This window comes from Somniosus microcephalus, chromosome 2 (assembly GCF_052327205.1).
Source record: "Somniosus microcephalus isolate GS21.2 chromosome 2, FLI_Smic_1.0, whole genome shotgun sequence".
Lineage (NCBI taxonomy): Eukaryota > Metazoa > Chordata > Chondrichthyes > Squaliformes > Somniosidae > Somniosus > Somniosus microcephalus.
The window spans coordinates 5,960,885-5,975,772 of record NC_140988.1 but is presented as its reverse complement, the minus strand read 5'-3'; the positions used below and the strand labels follow the sequence as shown (position 1 = coordinate 5,975,772).

The 14,888-nt window shown below is 69.9% G+C and overlaps 1 protein-coding gene across 7 annotated transcripts in view; it reads right to left on the bottom strand.

Annotated features, from left to right (window-relative positions):
- The window catches only part of rufy3 (RUN and FYVE domain containing 3), a 137,616-nt gene that overhangs the window by 9,224 nt on the left and 113,504 nt on the right, over positions 1-14,888 (bottom strand). The gene's annotated exons all lie outside the window — the stretch shown is intronic.

Here is a 14,888-nt window from a genome sequence, read left to right as displayed (position 1 = left end):
AGAGCGAGGAGGGGGGAAGAGGAGAGCGAGGAGGGGGGAAGAGGAGAGCGAGGAGGGGGAAGAGGAGAGCGAGGAGGGGGGAAGAGTGAGAGCGAGGAGGGGGAAAGAGAGAGAGCGAGGAGGGGGAAGAGAGAGAGCGAGGAGGGGGGAAGAGGAGAGCGAGGAGGGGGGAAGAGGAGAGCGAGGAGGGGGGAAGAGGAGAGCGAGGAGGGGGAAGAGGAGAGCGAGGAGGGGGGAAGAGGAGAGCGAGGAGGGGGAAGAGGAGAGCGAGGAGGGGGGAAGAGGAGAGCGAGGAGGGGGGAAGAGGAGAGCGAGGAGGGGGGAAGAGGAGAGCGAGGAGGGGGGAAGAGGACGAGCGAGGAGGTGGGAAGAGGAGAGCGAGGAGGGGGGAAGAGGAGAGCGAGGAGGGGGGAAGAGGAGAGCGAGGAGGGGGGAAGAGGAGAGCGAGGAGGGGGGAAGAGGAGAGCGAGGAGGGGGGGAAGAGGAGAGCGAGGAGGGGGGAAGAGGAGAGCGAGGAGGGGGGAAGAGGAGAGCGAGGAGGGGGGAAGAGGAGAGCGAGGAGGGGGGAAGAGGAGAGCGAGGAGGGGGGAAGAGGAGAGCGAGGAGGGGGGAAGAGGAGAGCGAGGAGGGGGGGAAGAGGAGAGCGAGGAGGGGGGAAGAGGAGAGCGAGGAGGGGGGAAGAGGAGAGCGAGGAGGGGGAAGAGGAGAGCGAGGAGGGGGAAGAGGAGAGCGAGGAGGGGGGAAGAGGAGAGCGAGGAGGGGGGGAAGAGGAGAGCGAGGAGGGGGGAAGAGGAGAGCGAGGAGGGGGGAAGAGGAGAGCGAGGAGGGGGGAAGAGGAGAGCGAGGAGGGGGGAAGAGGAGAGCGAGGAGGGGGGAAGAGGAGAGCGAGGAGGGGGGAAGAGGGAGAGCGAGGAGGGGGGAAGAGGAGAGCGAGGAGGGGGGAAGAGGAGAGCGAGGAGGGGGGGAAGAGGAGAGCGAGGAGGGGGGAAGAGGAGAGCGAGGAGGGGGGAAGAGGAGAGCGAGGAGGGGGGAAGAGGAGAGCGAGGAGGGGGGAAGAGGAGAGCGAGGAGGGGGGAAGAGGAGAGCGAGGAGGGGGGAAGAGGAGAGCGAGGAGGGGGGGAAGAGGAGAGCGAGGAGGGGGGGAAGAGGAGAGCGAGGAGGGGGGAAGAGGAGAGCGAGGAGGGGGGAAGAGGAGAGCGAGGAGGGGGGGAAGAGGAGAGCGAGGAGAGGGGGGAAGAGGAGAGCGAGGAGGGGGGAAGAGGAGAGCGAGGAGGGGGGGAAGAGGAGAGCGAGGAGGGGGGAAGAGGAGAGCGAGGAGGGGGGAAGAGGAGAGCGAGGAGGGGGGAAGAGGAGAGCGAGGAGGGGGGGAAGAGGAGAGCGAGGAGGGGGGAAGAGGAGAGCGAGGAGGGGGAAGAGGAGAGCGAGGAGGGGGGAAGAGGAGAGCGAGGAGGGGGGAAGAGGAGAGCGAGGAGGGGGGAAGAGGAGAGCGAGGAGGGGGGAAGAGGAGAGCGAGGAGGGGGGGAAGAGGAGAGCGAGGAGGGGGGAAGAGGAGAGCGAGGAGGGGGGAAGAGGAGAGCGAGGAGGGGGGAAGAGGAGAGCGAGGAGGGGGGGAAGAGGAGAGCGAGGAGGGGGGAAGAGGAGAGCGAGGAGGGGGGGAAGAGGAGAGCGAGGAGGGGGGAAGAGGAGAGCGAGGAGGGGGGGAAGAGGAGAGCGAGGAGAGGAGAGCGAGGAGGGGGAAGAGGAGAGCGAGGAGGGGGGAAGAGGAGAGCGAGGAGGGGGGGAAGAGGAGAGCGAGGAGGGGGGAAGAGGAGAGCGAGGAGGGGGGGAAGAGGAGAGCGAGGAGGGGGGAAGAGGAGAGCGAGGAGGGGGGGGAAGAGGAGAGCGAGGAGGGGGGGGAAGAGGAGAGCGAGGAGGGGGGAAGAGGAGAGCGAGGAGGGGGGAAGAGGAGAGCGAGGAGGGGGGGAAGAGGAGAGCGAGGAGGGGGGGAAGAGGAGAGCGAGGAGGGGGGGGAAGAGGAGAGCGAGGAGGGGGGGAAGAGGAGAGCGAGGAGGGGGGGAAGAGGAGAGCGAGGAGGGGGAAGAGGAGAGCGAGGAGGGGGGGAAGAGGAGAGCGAGGAGGGGGGGGGAAGAGGAGAGCGAGGAGGGGGGGAAGAGGAGAGCGAGGAGGGGGGGAAGAGGAGAGCGAGGAGGGGGGGAAGAGGAGAGCGAGGAGGGGGGGGAAGAGGAGAGCGAGGAGGGGGGAAGAGGAGAGCGAGGAGGGGGGGAAGAGGAGAGCGAGGAGGGGGGGAAGAGGAGAGCGAGGAGGGGGGGAAGAGGAGAGCGAGGAGGGGGGGGGAAGAGGAGAGCGAGGAGGGGGGGAAGAGGAGAGCGAGGAGGGGGAAGAGGAGCGAGAGGGGGAAGAGGAGAGCGAGGAGGGGGGGGAAGAGGAGAGCGAGGAGGGGGGGAAGAGGAGAGCGAGGAGGGGGGGGAAGAGGAGAGCGAGGAGGGGGGGAAGAGGAGAGCGAGGAGGGGGAAGAGGAGAGCGAGGAAGAGGAGAGCGAGGAGGGGGGGGAAGAGGAGAGCGAGGAGGGGGGGAAGAGGAGAGCGAGGAGGGGGGGAAGAGGAGAGCGAGGAGGGGGGGAAGAGGAGAGCGAGGAGGGGGGAAGAGGAGAGCGAGGAGAGGAGAGCGAGGAGGGGGGGAAGAGGAGAGCGAGGAGGGGGGGAAGAGGAGAGCGAGGAGGGGGGGAAGAGGAGAGCGAGGAGGGGGGGGAAGAGGAGAGCGAGGAGGGGGGAAGAGGAGAGCGAGGAGGGGGGAAGAGGAGGAGAGCGAGGAGGGGGAAGAGGAGAGCGAGGAGGGGGGGGAAGAGGAGAGCGAGGAGGGGGGAAGAGGAGAGCGAGGAGGGGGGAAGAGGAGAGCGAGGAGGGGGGGAAGAGGAGAGCGAGGAGGGGGGGAAGAGGAGAGCGAGGAGGGGGGAAGAGGAGAGCGAGGAGGGGGGGAAGAGGAGAGCGAGGAGGGGGGGAAGAGGAGAGCGAGGAGGGGGGGGAAGAGGAGAGCGAGGAGGGGGGGGAAGAGGAGAGCGAGGAGGGGGGGGAAGAGGAGAGCGAGGAGGGGGGGAAGAGGAGAGCGAGGAGGGGGGGAAGAGGAGAGCGAGGAGGGGGGGAAGAGGAGAGCGAGGAGGGGGGGAAGAGGAGAGCGAGGAGGGGGGGAAGAGGAGAGCGAGGAGGGGGGAAGAGGAGAGCGAGAGGGGGGAGGGGGAAGAGGAGAGCGAGGAGGGGGGAAGAGGAGAGCGAGGAGGGGGGGGGAAGAGGAGAGCGAGGAGGGGGGGAAGAGGAGAGCGAGGAGGGGGGGAAGAGGAGAGCGAGGAGGGGGGGAAGAGGAGAGCGAGGAGGGGGGAAGAGGAGAGCGAGGAGGGGGGGAAGAGGAGAGCGAGGAGGGGGGGGAAGAGGAGAGCGAGGAGGGGGGGGAAGAGGAGAGCGAGGAGGGGGGGGAAGAGGAGAGCGAGGAGGGGGGGAAGAGGAGAGCGAGGAGGGGGGGGAAGAGGAGAGCGAGGAGGGGGGGAGGGGAAGAGGAGAGCGAGGAGGGGGGAAGAGGAGAGCGAGGAGGGGGGGGGGAAGAGGAGAGCGAGGAGGGGGGGAAGAGGAGAGCGAGGAGGGGGGAAGAGGAGAGCGAGGGAAGAGGAGAGCGAGGAGGGGGGGAAGAGGAGAGCGAGGAGGGGGGAAGAGGAGAGCGAGGAGAGGAGAGGAGGAAGAGGAGAGCGAGGAGAGCGAGGAAGAGGAGAGCGAGGAGGGGGGGAAGAGGAGAGCGAGGAGGGGGGGAAGAGGAGAGCGAGGAGGGGGGGGAAGAGGAGAGCGAGGAGGGGGGGAAGAGGAGAGCGAGGAGGGGGGGGAAGAGGAGAGCGAGGAGGGGGGGAAGAGGAGAGCGAGGAGGGGGGGAAGAGGAGAGCGAGGAGGGGGGAAGAGGAGAGCGAGGAGGGGGGGAAGAGGAGAGCGAGGAGGGGGGGGAAGAGGAGAGCGAGGAGGGGGGGGAAGAGGAGAGCGAGGAGGGGGGGAAGAGGAGAGCGAGGAGGGGGGAAGAGGAGAGCGAGGAGGGGGGGGAAGAGGAGAGCGAGGAGGGGGGGGAAGAGGAGAGCGAGGAGGGGGGGAAGAGGAGAGCGAGGAGGGGGGAAGAGGAGAGCGAGGAGGGGGGGGAAGAGGAGAGCGAGGAGGGGGGGAAGAGGAGAGCGAGGAGGGGGGAAGAGGAGAGCGAGGAGGGGGGAAGAGGAGAGCGAGGAGGGGGGGGAAGAGGAGAGCGAGGAGGGGGGGAAGAGGAGAGCGAGGAGGGGGGAAGAGGAGAGCGAGGAGGGGGGGAAGAGGAGAGCGAGGAGGGGGGGAAGAGGAGAGCGAGGAGGGGGGGGGAAGAGAGCGAGGAGGGGGGGGAAGAGGAGCGAGGAGGGGGGGGGGAAGAGGAGAGCGAGGAGGGGGGAAGAGGAGAGCGAGGAGGGGGGGAAGAGGAGAGCGAGGAGGGGGGGGAAGAGGAGAGCGAGGAGGGGGGGGAAGAGGAGAGCGAGGAGGGGGGGGAAGAGGAGAGCGAGGAGGGGGGGAAGAGGAGAGCGAGAGGGGGGAAGAGGAGAGCGAGGAGGGGGGGGAAGAGGAGAGCGAGGAGGGGGGGAGAGGAGAGCGAGGAGGGGGGGAGAGGAGAGCGAGGAGGGGGGAGAGGAGAGCGAGGAGGGGGGGGAAGAGGAGAGCGAGGAGGGGGGGAAGAGGAGAGCGAGGAGGGGGGGGAGAGGAGAGCGAGGAGGGGGGGGAAGAGGAGAGCGAGGAGGGGGGGGAAGAGGAGAGCGAGGAGGGGGGGGAAGAGGAGAGAGAGCGAGGAGGGGGGGAAGAGGAGAGCGAGGAGGGGGGAAGAGGAGAGCGAGGAGGGGGGGAAGAGGAGAGCGAGGAGGGGGGAGAGGAGAGCGAGGAAGAGGAGAGCGAGGAGGGGGGGGAAGAGGAGAGCGAGGAGGGGGGGAGAGGAGAGCGAGGAGGGGGGGAGAGGAGAGCGAGGAGGGGGGGAAGAGGAGAGCGAGGAGGGGGGGGGGAAGAGGAGAGCGAGGAGGGGGGGGAAGAGGAGAGCGAGGAGGGGGGGGAAGAGGAGAGCGAGGAGGGGGGGGAAGAGGAGAGCGAGGAGGGGGGGAAGAGGAGAGCGAGGAGGGGGGAAGAGGAGAGCGAGGAAGAGGAGAGCGAGGAGGGGGGGAAGAGGAGAGCGAGGAGGGGGGGGAAGAGGAGAGCGAGGAGGGGGGGGAAGAGGAGAGCGAGGAGGGGGGAAGAGGAGAGCGAGGAGGGGGGGGGAAGAGGAGAGCGAGGAGGGGGGGAAGAGGAGAGCGAGGAGGGGGGGGGAAGAGGAGAGCGAGGAGGGGGGGGGAAGAGGAGAGCGAGGAGGGGGGAAGAGGAGAGCGAGAGGGGGGAAGAGGAGAGCGAGGAAGAGGAGAGCGAGGAGGGGGGGGAAGAGGAGAGCGAGGAGGGGGGGGAAGAGGAGAGCGAGGAGGGGGGGAAGAGGAGAGCGAGGAGGGGGGGGAAGAGGAGAGCGAGGAGGGGGGGAAGAGGAGAGCGAGGAGGGGGGGAAGAGGAGAGCGAGGAGGGGGGGAAGAGGAGAGCGAGGAGGGGGGAGAGGAGAGCGAGGGGGGGGGAAGAGGAGAGCGAGGGGGGGGGAAGAGGAGAGCGAGGGGGGGGGGAAGAGGAGAGCGAGGGGGGGGGGGAAGAGGAGAGCGAGGGGGGGGGGGAAGAGGAGAGCGAGGGGGGGGGGGGAAGAGGAGAGCGAGGGGGGGGGGGGGGAAGAGGAGAGCGAGGGGGGGGGGGGGGGAAGAGGAGAGCGAGGGGGGGGGGGAAGAGGAGAGCGAGGGGGGGGAAGAGGAGAGCGAGGGGGGGGAAGAGGAGAGCGAGGGGGGGGGGGAAGAGGAGAGCGAGGGGGGGGGGGAAGAGGAGAGCGAGGGGGGGGGGAAGAGGAGAGCGAGGGGGGGGGGAAGAGGAGAGCGAGGGGGGGGGAAGAGGAGAGCGAGGGGGGGGGAAGAGGAGAGCGAGGGGGGGGGGAAGAGGAGAGCGAGGGGGGGGGGGAAGAGGAGAGCGAGGGGGGGGGGGAAGAGGAGAGCGAGGGGGGGGGGGAAGAGGAGAGCGAGGGGGGGGGAAGAGGAGAGCGAGGAGGGGGGGGGAAGAGGAGAGCGAGGGGGGGGAAGAGGAGAGCGAGGGGGGGGGAAGAGGAGAGCGAGGGGGGGGGAAGAGGAGAGCGAGGGGGGGGAAGAGGAGAGCGAGGGGGGGGAAGAGGAGAGCGAGGGGGGGGAAGAGGAGAGCGAGGGGGGGGAAGAGGAGAGCGAGGGGGGGGAAGAGGAGAGCGAGGGGGGGGGAAGAGGAGAGCGAGGGGGGGGAAGAGGAGAGCGAGGGGGGGGGAAGAGGAGAGCGAGGGGGGGGAAGAGGAGAGCGAGGGGGGGGGAAGAGGAGAGCGAGGGGGGGGAAGAGGAGAGCGAGGGGGGGGAAGAGGAGAGCGAGGGGGGGAAGAGGAGAGCGAGGGGGGGGAAGAGGAGAGCGAGGGGGGGGGAAGAGGAGAGCGAGGGGGGGGAAGAGGAGAGCGAGGGGGGGAAGAGGAGAGCGAGGGGGGGAAGAGGAGAGCGAGGGGGGGGAAGAGGAGAGCGAGGGGGGGGAAGAGGAGAGCGAGGGGGGGGAAGAGGAGAGCGAGGGGGGGGGAAGAGGAGAGCGAGGGGGGGGAAGAGGAGAGCGAGGGGGGGGAAGAGGAGAGCGAGGGGGGGGAAGAGGAGAGCGAGGGGGGGAAGAGGAGAGCGAGGGGGGGGGGAAGAGGAGAGCGAGGGGGGGGGAAGAGGAGAGCGAGGGGGGGGGAAGAGGAGAGCGAGGGGGGGGAAGAGAGAGCGAGGGGGGGGAAGAGGAGAGCGAGGGGGGAAGAGGAGAGCGAGGGGGGGGAAGAGGAGAGCGAGGGGGGGGAAGAGGAGAGCGAGGGGGGGGAAGAGGAGAGCGAGGGGGGGGGAAGAGGAGAGCGAGGGGGGGAAGAGGAGAGCGAGGGGGGGGAAGAGGAGAGCGAGGGGGGGGAAGAGGAGAGCGAGGGGGGGGGAAGAGGAGAGCGAGGGGGGGGGAAGAGGAGAGCGAGGGGGGGGAAGAGGAGAGCGAGGGGGGGAAGAGGAGAGCGAGGGGGGGGAAGAGGAGAGCGAGGGGGGGAAGAGGAGAGCGAGGGGGGGAAGAGGAGAGCGAGGGGGGGAAGAGGAGAGCGAGGGGGGGAAGAGGAGAGCGAGGGGGGGAAGAGGAGAGCGAGGGGGGGAAGAGGAGAGCGAGGGGGGGAAGAGGAGAGCGAGGGGGGGAAGAGGAGAGCGAGGGGGGGAAGAGGAGAGCGAGGGGGGGAAGAGGAGAGCGAGGGGGGGAAGAGGAGAGCGAGGGGGGGAAGAGGAGAGCGAGGGGGGGAAGAGGAGAGCGAGGGGGGGAAGAGGAGAGCGAGGGGGGAAGAGGAGAGCGAGGGGGGGGAAGAGGAGAGCGAGGGGGGGAAGAGGAGAGCGAGGGGGGGAAGAGGAGAGCGAGGGGGGGAAGAGGAGAGCGAGGGGGGGGAAGAGGAGAGCGAGGGGGGAAGAGGAGAGCGAGGGGGGAAGAGGAGAGCGAGGGGGGGGAAGAGGAGAGCGAGGGGGGGAAGAGGAGAGCGAGGGGGGGAAGAGGAGAGCGAGGGGGGGAAGAGGAGAGCGAGGGGGGGGAAGAGGAGAGCGAGGGGGGGGAAGAGGAGAGCGAGGGGGGGGAAGAGGAGAGCGAGGGGGGGAAGAGGAGAGCGAGGGGGGGAAGAGGAGAGCGAGGGGGGGGAAGAGGAGAGCGAGGGGGGAAGAGGAGAGCGAGGGGGGGAAGAGGAGAGCGAGGGGGGGAAGAGGAGAGCGAGGGGGGGAAGAGGAGAGCGAGGGGGGGAAGAGGAGAGCGAGGGGGGGAAGAGGAGAGCGAGGGGGGGAAGAGGAGAGCGAGGGGGGGAAGAGGAGAGCGAGGGGGGGAAGAGGAGAGCGAGGGGGGGAAGAGGAGAGCGAGGGGGGGAGAGGAGAGCGAGGGGGGGAAGAGGAGAGCGAGGGGGGGGGGGAAGAGGAGAGCGAGGGGGGGGGAAGAGGAGAGCGAGGGGGGGGGGAAGAGGAGAGCGAGGGGGGGGAAGAGGAGAGCGAGGAGGGGGGAAGAGGAGAGCGAGGAGGGGGGGAAGAGGAGAGCGAGGAGGGGGGGGAAGAGGAGAGCGAGGAGGGGGGGGAAGAGGAGAGCGAGGAGGGGGGGGAAGAGGAGAGCGAGATGGGGGGGGGGAAGAGGAGAGCGAGGAGGAGGGGGAAGAGGAGAGCGAGGAGGGGGGGGGAAGAGGAGAGCGAGGAGGGGGGAAGAGGAGAGCGAGGAGGGGGGGAAGAGGAGAGCGAGGAGGGGGGGAAGAGGAGAGCGAGGAGGGGGGGAAGAGGAGAGCGAGGAGGGGGGGGAAGAGGAGAGCGAGGAGGGGGGGGGAAGAGGAGAGCGAGGAGGGGGGGGAAGAGGAGAGCGAGGAGGGGGGGGAAGAGGAGAGCGAGAGGGGGGGGAAGAGGAGAGCGAGGAGGGGGGGAAGAGGAGAGCGAGGAGGGGGGGGGGAAGAGGAGAGCGAGGAGGGGGGAAGAGGAGAGCGAGGAGGGGGGGGAAGAGGAGAGCGAGGAGGGGGGGAAGAGGAGAGCGAGGAGGGGGGGGAAGAGGAGAGCGAGGAGGGGGGGAAGAGGAGAGCGAGGAGGGGGGGGAAGAGGAGAGCGAGGAGGGGGGGGAAGAGGAGAGCGAGGAGGGGGGGGGAAGAGGAGAGCGAGAGGGGGGGGGGAAGAGGAGAGCGAGGAGGGGGGGGAAGAGGAGAGCGAGGAGGGGGGGAAGAGGAGAGCGAGGAGGGGGGAAGAGGAGAGCGAGGAGGGGGGGAAGAGGAGAGCGAGGAGGGGGGGAAGAGGAGAGCGAGGAGGGGGGGGGAAGAGGAGAGCGAGGAGGGGGGGGGAAGAGGAGAGCGAGGAGGGGGGGAAGAGGAGAGCGAGGAGGGGGGGAAGAGGAGAGCGAGGAGGGGGGGGAAGAGGAGAGCGAGGAGGGGGGGGAAGAGGAGAGCGAGGAGGGGGGGGAAGAGGAGAGCGAGGAGGGGGGGGGGGAAGAGGAGAGCGAGGAGGGGGGGGGGGAAGAGGAGAGCGAGGAGGGGGGGAAGAGGAGAGCGAGGAGGGGGGGGGGGGAAGAGGAGAGCGAGGAGGGGGGGAAGAGGAGAGCGAGGAGGGGGGGGGAAGAGGAGAGCGAGGAGGGGGGGGGAAGAGGAGAGCGAGGAGGGGGGGGGAAGAGGAGAGCGAGGAGGGGGGGGAAGAGGAGAGCGAGGAGGGGGGGGAAGAGGAGAGCGAGGAGGGGGGGGAAGAGGAGAGCGAGGGGGGGGGTAGAGGAGAGCGAGGGGGGGGGTAGAGGAGAGCGAGGGGGGGGGAAGAGGAGAGCGAGGGGGGGGGGAAGAGGAGAGCGAGGGGGGGGGGAAGAGGAGAGCGAGGGGGGGGAGAGGAGAGCGAGGGGGGGGAAGAGGAGAGCGAGGGGGGGGGGAAGAGGAGAGCGAGGGGGGGGGAAGAGGAGAGCGAGGGGGGGGGGAAGAGGAGAGCGAGGAGGGGGGGGGGGAAGAGGAGAGCGAGGAGGGGGGGGAAGAGAGCGAGACGGGGGGGGGGGGGAAGAGGAGAGCGAGGAGGGGGGGAAGAGAGCGAGACGGGGGGGGGGAAGAGAGCGAGGAGGGGGGGAAGAGGAGAGCGAGGAGGGGGGGGGGGAAGAGGAGAGCGAGGGGGGGGAAGAGGAGAGCGAGGAGGGGGGGAAGAGGAGAGCGAGGAGGGGGGGGAAGAGGAGAGCGAGGAGGGGGGGAAGAGGAGAGCGAGGGGGGGGGGAAGAGGAGAGCGAGGGGGGGGGAAGAGGAGAGCGAGGGGGGGGGGAAGAGGAGAGCGAGGGGGGGAAGAGGAGAGCGAGGGGGGGGGAAGAGGAGAGCGAGGAGGGGGGGGGGGAAGAGGAGAGCGAGGAGGGGGGGGAAGAGGAGAGACGGGGGGGGGGGGAAGAGGAGAGCGAGGAGGGGGGGAGAGAGAGCGAGAGGGGGGGGGGAAGAGGAGAGCGAGGAGGGGGGGGAAGAGGAGAGCGAGGAGGGGGGGGAAGAGGAGAGCGAGGAGGGGGGGAAGAGGAGAGCGAGGAGGGGGCGAAGAGGAGAGCGAGGAGGGGGGGAAGAGGAGAGCGAGGAGGGGGGGAAGAGGAGAGCGAGGAGGGGGGGAGAGAGGAGCGAGGAGGGGGGGAAGAGGAGAGCGAGGAGGGGGGGAAGAGGAGAGCGAGGAGGGGGGGAAGAGGAGAGCGAGGAGGGGGGAAGAGGAGAGCGAGGAGGGGGGGAAGAGGAGAGCGAGGAGGGGGGGAAGAGGAGAGCGAGGAGGGGGGGAAGAGGAGAGCGAGGAGGGGGGGAAGAGGAGAGCGAGGAGGGGGGGAAGAGGAGAGCGAGGAGGGGGGGAAGAGGAGAGCGAGGAGGGGGGGGAAGAGGAGAGCGAGGAGGGGGGGGGGGGAAGAGGAGAGCGAGGAGGGGGGGAAGAGGAGAGCGAGGAGGGGGGGAAGAGGAGAGCGAGGAGGGGGGGAAGAGGAGAGCGAGGAGGGGGGAAGAGGAGAGCGAGGAGGGGGGGAAGAGGAGAGCGAGGAGGGGGGAAGAGGAGAGCGAGGAGGGGGGGAAGAGGAGAGCGAGGAGGGGGGGAAGAGGAGAGCGAGGAGGGGGGGAAGAGGAGAGCGAGGAGGGGGGGAAGAGGAGAGCGAGGAGGGGGGGAAGAGGAGAGCGAGGAGGGGGGGAAGAGGAGAGCGAGGAGGGGGGGGAAGAGGAGAGCGAGGAGGGGGGGGAAGAGGAGAGCGAGGAGGGGGGGGAAGAGGAGAGCGAGGAGGGGGGGGAAGAGGAGAGCGAGGAGGGGGGGAAGAGGAGAGCGAGGGGGGGGAAGAGGAGAGCGAGGAGGGGGGGAAGAGGAGAGCGAGGAGGGGGGGGAAGAGGAGAGCGAGGAGGGGGGGAAGAGGAGAGCGAGGAGGGGGGGAAGAGGAGAGCGAGGAGGGGGGGAAGAGGAGAGCGAGGAGGGGGGGAAGAGGAGAGCGAGGAGGGGGGGGAAGAGGAGAGCGAGGAGGGGGGGGAAGAGGAGAGCGAGGAGGGGGGGAAGAGGAGAGCGAGGAGGGGGGGGAAGAGGAGAGCGAGGAGGGGGGGGGAAGAGGAGAGCGAGGAGGGGGGGGGAAGAGGAGAGCGAGGAGGGGGGGGAAGAGGAGAGCGAGGAGGGGGGGAAGAGGAGAGCGAGGAGGGGGGGAAGAGGAGAGCGAGGAGGGGGGAAGAGGAGAGCGAGGGGGGGGGAAGAGGAGAGCGAGGGGGGGGGGAAGAGGAGAGCGAGGGGGGGGGAAGAGGAGAGCGAGGGGGGGGGAAGAGGAGAGCGAGGGGGGGGAAGAGGAGAGCGAGGGGGGGGGAAGAGGAGAGCGAGGGGGGGGGAAGAGGAGCGAGGGGGGGGGAAGAGGAGAGCGAGGAGGGGGGGAAGAGGAGAGCGAGGAGGGGGGGAAGAGGAGAGCGAGGGGGGGGGGAAGAGGAGAGCGAGGAGGGGGGGGAAGAGGAGAGCGAGGAGGGGGGGGAAGAGGAGAGCGAGGAGGGGGGGAAGAGGAGAGCGAGGAGGGGGGGAAGAGGAGAGCGAGGAGGGGGGGGAAGAGGAGAGCGAGGAGGGGGGGAAGAGGAGAGCGAGGAGGGGGGGAAGAGGAGAGCGAGGAGGGGGGGAAGAGGAGAGCGAGGAGGGGGGGAAGAGGAGAGCGAGGAGGGGGGGAAGAGGAGAGCGAGGAGGGGGGGAAGAGGAGAGCGAGGAGGGGGGGAAGAGGAGAGCGAGGAGGGGGGGAAGAGGAGAGCGAGGAGGGGGGGAAGAGGAGAGCGAGGAGGGGGGGAAGAGGAGAGCGAGGAGGGGGGGAAGAGGAGAGCGAGGAGGGGGGGAAGAGGAGAGCGAGGAGGGGGGGAAGAGGAGAGCGAGGAGGGGGGGAAGAGGAGAGCGAGGAGGGGGGGAAGAGGAGAGCGAGGAGGGGGGGAAGAGGAGAGCGAGGAGGGGGGGAAGAGGAGAGCGAGGAGGGGGGGGAAGAGGAGAGCGAGGAGGGGGGAAGAGGAGAGCGAGGAGGGGGGGGAAGAGGAGAGCGAGGAGGGGGGGAAGAGGAGAGCGAGGGAGGGGGGAAGAGGAGAGCGAGGAGGGGGGGAAGAGGAGAGCGAGGAGGGGGGGAAGAGGAGAGCGAGGAGGGGGGGAAGAGGAGAGCGAGGAGGGGGGGAAGAGGAGAGCGAGGAGGGGGGGAAGAGGAGAGCGAGGAGGGGGGGAAGAGGAGAGCGAGGAGGGGGGGAAGAGGAGAGCGAGGAGGGGGGGAAGAGGAGAGCGAGGAGGGGGGGAAGAGGAGAGCGAGGAGGGGGGGAAGAGGAGAGCGAGGAGGGGGGGAAGAGGAGAGCGAGGAGGGGGGGAAGAGGAGAGCGAGGAGGGGGGGAAGAGGAGAGCGAGGAGGGGGGGAAGAGGAGAGCGAGGAGGGGGGGAAGAGGAGAGCGAGGAGGGGGGGAAGAGGAGAGCGAGGAGGGGGGGAAGAGGAGAGCGAGGAGGGGGGGAAGAGGAGAGCGAGGAGGGGGGGAAGAGGAGAGCGAGGAGGGGGGGAAGAGGAGAGCGAGGAGGGGGGGAAGAGGAGAGCGAGGAGGGGGGGAAGAGGAGAGCGAGGAGGGGGGGGAAGAGGAGAGCGAGGAGGGGGGGAAGAGGAGAGCGAGGAGGGGGGGAAGAGGAGAGCGAGGAGGGGGGGAAGAGGAGAGCGAGGAGGGGGGGGAAGAGGAGAGCGAGGAGGGGGGGAAGAGGAGAGCGAGGAGGGGGGGAAGAGGAGAGCGAGGAGGGGGGGAAGAGGAGAGCGAGGAGGGGGGGAAGAGGAGAGCGAGGAGGGGGGGAAGAGGAGAGCGAGGAGGGGGGGAAGAGGAGAGCGAGGAGGGGGGGAAGAGGAGAGCGAGGAGGGGGGGAAGAGGAGAGCGAGGAGGGGGGGAAGAGGAGAGCGAGGAGGGGGGGAAGAGGAGAGCGAGGAGGGGGGGGAAGAGGAGAGCGAGGAGGGGGGGAAGAGGAGAGCGAGGAGGGGGGGGAAGAGGAGAGCGAGGAGGGGGGGAAGAGGAGAGCGAGGAGGGGGGGAAGAGGAGAGCGAGGAGGGGGGGAAGAGGAGAGCGAGGAGGGGGGGAAGAGGAGAGCGAGGAGGGGGGGAAGAGGAGAGCGAGGAGGGGGGGAAGAGGAGAGCGAGGAGGGGGGGGAAGAGGAGAGCGAGGAGGGGGGGAAGAGGAGAGCGAGGAGGGGGGGGAAGAGGAGAGCGAGGAGGGGGGGGGAAGAGGAGAGCGAGGAGGGGGGGGGAAGAGGAGAGCGAGGAGGGGGGGGGAAGAGGAGAGCGAGGAGGGGGGGAAGAGGAGAGCGAGGAGGGGGGGAAGAGGAGAGCGAGGAGGGGGGGAAGAGGAGAGCGAGGAGGGGGGAAGAGGAGAGCGAGGAGGGGGGGAAGAGGAGAGCGAGGAGGGGGGGAAGAGGAGAGCGAGGAGGGGGGGAGAGGAGAGCGAGGAGGGGGGGAAGAGGAGAGCGAGGAGGGGGGAAGAGGAGAGCGAGGAGGGGGGGAAGAGGAGAGCGAGGAGGGGGGGGAAGAGGAGAGCGAGGAGGGGGGGAAGAGGAGAGCGAGGAGGGGGGGAAGAGGAGAGCGAGGAGGGGGGGGGAAGAGGAGAGCGAGGAGGGGGGGGAAGAGGAGAGCGAGGAGGGGGGGGAAGAGGAGAGCGAGGAGGGGGGGGAAGGAGAGCGAGGAGGGGGGGGGGGAAGAGGAGAGCGAGGAGGGGGGGGAAGAGGAGAGCGAGGAGGGGGGGAAGAGGAGAGCGAGGAGGGGGGGAAGAGGAGAGCGAGGAGGGGGGAAGAGGAGAGCGAGGAGGGGGGGAAGAGGAGAGCGAGGAGGGGGGGAAGAGGAGAGCGAGGAGGGGGGGAAGAGGAGAGCGAGGAGGGGGGGGAAGAGGAGAGCGAGGAGGGGGGGGGAAGAGGAGAGCGAGGAGGGGGGAAGAGGAGAGCGAGGAGGGGGGGGGAAGAGGAGAGCGAGGAGGGGGGGGAAAAGAGGAGAGCGAGGAGGGGGGGGGAAAAGAGGAGAGCGAGGAGGGGGGGGAAGAGGAGAGCGAGGGGGGGGAAGAGGAGAGCGAGGAGGGGGGGGGGAAGAGGAGAGCGAGGAGGGGGGGGGGAAGAGGAGAGCGAGGAGGGGGGAAGAGGAGAGCGAGGAGGGGGGAAGAGGAGAGCGAGGAGGGGGGGAAGAGGAGAGCGAGGAGGGGGGGGAAGAGGAGAGCGAGGAGGGGGGGAAGAGGAGAGCGAGGAGGGGGGGAAGAGGAGAGCGAGGAGGGGGGGAAGAGGAGAGCGAGGAGGGGGGGAAGAGGAGAGCGAGGAGGGGGGGAAGAGGAGAGCGAGGAGGGGGGGAAGAGGAGAGCGAGGAGGGGGGGAAGAGGAGAGCGAGGAGGGGGGGGAAGAGGAGAGCGAGGAGGGGGGGAAGAGGAGAGCGAGGAGGGGGGGAAGAGGAGAGCGAGGAGGGGGGGAAGAGGAGAGCGAGGAGGGGGGGGAAGAGGAGAGCGAGGAGGGGGGGGAAAAGAGGAGAGCGAGGAGGGGGGGAAAAGAGGAGAGCGAGGAGGGGGGGGGAAAAAGAGGAGAGCGAGGAGGGGGGCGGAAGAGGAGAGTGAGGAAGAGGGGGAAGAGGAGAGCGGGGGGGGGGGGAAGAAGAGGAGGAGAGGGAAGGAGAGGGGCTGGGAAAAGACACGGTTCACATTGGTGCTGTGGGAGTTTCCTCTGGCGCGGTTAGTGTAAAGCGGGGGAACTTTATTCTGCCTGTGGCCCTCAATATAGGTCACAGAGCGCTCGGAGCAGACACTGGGCACCAACAAGTGGAAAAGAAAGTTCCACTCGC